The sequence below is a fragment of the Vulpes lagopus genome, chromosome 6, assembly GCF_018345385.1.
Source record: "Vulpes lagopus strain Blue_001 chromosome 6, ASM1834538v1, whole genome shotgun sequence".
Taxonomy (NCBI): Eukaryota; Metazoa; Chordata; class Mammalia; order Carnivora; family Canidae; genus Vulpes; species Vulpes lagopus.
The window spans coordinates 70147778-70151207 of NC_054829.1; positions in this window are offsets into that span (position 1 = coordinate 70147778).

A 3430-nucleotide genomic window follows, 5' to 3' on the forward strand; every position below is an offset into this window, starting at 1 on the left:
TCATTGCCCTCTGCCCTGCTGCTCTACCTTCAGGGACAGCACTTCTCCATTCCTGTACTTATGTCCTAAAGTTTTCTGTTATTTTGCATATGCTAACTATTGTCACTCTGGACCTGTGATCATGTTGGCCACGTGTTCATGGATCTGAAAACTCTTTGAGGACAAGGAGGCCTCTGACCTGGCTCTTTACCCCTTTCAGTGTCTAGGGCCTGCCTGGTCCACAGAAAATGTGCAGTGACCTTCCCTCCCCTTCTCATCATCTCTCCATGCTCTCCCCCAGTGACATTGCCAGAAGCCAAGAAGGACCATGGTTAACAGATGACCACACAGGCACGGCTGTCTAATTCTAGCCAAGGGCATGAGGGAAAGGACAGAACCCAGGGACCTGTGGCCTCTTCTATGAGAGGACACAGGGCTAATAATAGGAGGGGAGATTAGGGAGGGATTTGAACTGCATTGTTATCTCACAGGAATGGCCTTTCAGAGTCTTTTTTTTCCAAGCTCTTCCAAGACCAACACCACCCCCTCCTTTGCCCTGTGTCCCTCTGAAGGAGTGCTCATAGTCTTTCACCACTTCTTTCTCTCCTCTTTCCATCTGCTCTTCTCTGTTATCCCCTGTCCATTCTCTCCCCATCCTGTCCTCCCAGCCCCAGTCTTCTTCTGCCCCTCCCCAGTCCTCGTACCTTTTCTATCTCCTGCACCTATTTTCCCTACTTCTCTGCCTTGATCTGCTTCCTTCCACCACTCCCACAAATCTTTCATACGTATCCTCCTTGCCCACTTCTGGGCACCACTCCCAGCCCCTCTCCTCCCAGGCACCTCACTGTCTTCAGCTTCAAACACCAGACCTGTTTTCTAAGCTGGTGGCCTTTGTCTCCCCTTTCCTAACACCTTTGAACCAACTTCTCCTTCTGCCTCTGTCCCCTTGCTAAGCCCTCCCTCAGAGCTGAGCTGCACAGGTGCAAGTAAAAGAGAGATTGGGGTGGGCTGACAGACTCCACTCCCCTAACAACTAAAAATCACCACCACCAGATAACAGGCATTGGGATACCTCTGAGAACAAGACTCAGGGCACACAGGCCATAGGAGACACCTCCCTGATCCAGCCACAGCTATTCTTAGGAACCCAGTACCACAAAAGGGCCTTTTGCTGTATTTCACACCACGCCCACGGAGCTGCTCTTGGGAGCCAAGCTGTAATCTCAGAGACAAGGGGCCCAAGTTCGGGGGAAACTGTGGAAACTGTGCCCCCAGCCCAAACTTCTCAAACCTATGAGACTCTGCCCTTGGGGCAAGGTCACCTCCCCCCCATGACACACAGCCACAGCCACACAGCCACACAACTCTGCCACTCTCTCTGCATTCTTGGCCTATTCACTCCACAGCTGAACCTCAGCTCTGCTGGCCCCTACCCTACCCCCCCACAGTACCTCCTGGTCTGCCCCTCTCACTCAGGCTCCCAAAGGACCCTTTTCTGGCTCTCCTCTACTCCCAACAAACCAACTACCTCACCATCTTGCTTCCTCCCCATTCTTCTTGCTCAGAATGGTTCAGGCTGTTTTGATCTAGTAAATCCTCAGCCTGATTGATAAAGCCTTTCCTTCCTTGCTGTTGGTAGGGAAGCTAAGATCCCAGCTCTGGTGCTTTCAGGGTGGAAGAGACTGACCAGCTCTCAGTCTTCAGTCTGGTCCGTGGTTCTGAGGTGTTCTGGCAGTCAGGCTGTCTGCTGCCCCTGAAAAACTCCCTTAGGAGAAAACAGCAGCCAGCTCCCCGGGCTCCTCCTTTGTTCCCAATCAGGCCCGGGGGAAGTTGCTTGCGACCCGCCCTCAGGGCTGAAAGGACCCACTTAATGTGGTAATGTGTGTATCTCTTCGTGTTCTTAATCAGTTGCTAATAGTTGTATGGATTTTGCCACAAGTGCAGCAAAGGGCAGGAATTAAATAGAAAGGTCAGCCTTCCACCCTGCCTTCCGCTGCAAGGAACCAGCAGCAATCCCCTGGTAGGGTTATGGGCTGGGGCAGGTGGAGGCACCTGCACAGTCAAAGCGGCAACATCATAATTCCAGGTAAAATAAAAATACTGAGGCATTAGCAAGCAGAAGAAGCTGAATGACAGGCGCTACTTGTGCTTCTGGTTCACTCTCTAGGGTGAGATCCCTGCCCTCCAGCCCTACTTTGTCCTCATATAGTGGGCCACAGGAGGCCAGGACCTTTCTCAGGCAAGTGGGTAAGGATCACAGGATGACAGCATGGCTGCTCCAAGCTTTGCTCTGAGCTCCTGGGAAGTGTGTTTGGAGGTGAGGGGGAGTTGGCTGAGCCTTTCGCTTGCAAGCCTGCTTTATGGTGGTGCGTACCCCAACTCTCCAGGTATTCCCAAACCACCACTCAGGCTTCCAGAGAGAGAGAGGCAGGAATAGGAAAACAACTGGAAAATGCAAAAGGGAATGGGAAACAAAATAAGGGTATTTCTTATCACCTCTCTTCATGAGTTCAGGATTGCCCGATCTTTTTCTTTTTTTTTTTTTTTAATGTTTTTAAGATTTTATTTATTTATTCATAAGAGACACAGAGAGAGAGGCAGAGACACAGGCAGAGGGAGAAGCAGGCTCCATGCAGGGAGCCCAACGTGGGAGTCAATCCCAGGATCTGGGATCATGACCTGAGCCGAAGGCAGATGCTCAACCACAGAGCCACCCAGGCGTCCCAGGATTGCCCGATCTTAAAAGCACAACTAACTGTGTTACTTGACCCTCTTCCCTTTTAGTTTCTGTCTAATCTCTTTTATTTCACTGCCAAGCTCCTCAAATACACAGTGGCCACTCACTGCCTCCACTGCCTGGCCGTTCATCCTTTTCCTAATACCTTCCTGCAGCCTGGCTCTGCCCTGTGACTCTATGGAAGGTCCTTGCTCCAATGTCACCCAAGTTCCTTATCTCTGTCTCCCTGCCACTCAGCCTTTCTTTGGCATCTGACGCTGTGGCCACCTGCTCCTCTTGAAACTTCTGGCTTCTAGGAAACTGCCCTTCTCCTGTACTCCTTGGTTCTTAGACCTCCTTCTCCCTTCTCTGTGAACTTCTCTTTCTTCTCCCATCTTTGCACCATGAGTATCTCCTGGAGATTTTCCTCTTGTCTCCAATTCCGTGGCTCCTTCTGTGTGCCCTCCCCACCAATGCAGTGGGTCTCAGGCACCAGCCCTGATCCCTAGTCCCATTATTCAAGCTTCCTACAGGAGAGCAAAATGTCCTCCATTAGCTGCCCCTCCAAACCCCTACACCAAACATTTTGTCCTTCCTCCTGTCTGTGGAAAAGCTTGTCCCCGTTGCTACTACCCCCATCCTTGCCAAATCTTGTGGTCATGAGTCTTCCTTCCTCCTTTCCTGTATCCAGTCTCTCAGCAAGGCATTTCTTTCTTCCTTAGAAACCCTTCCATC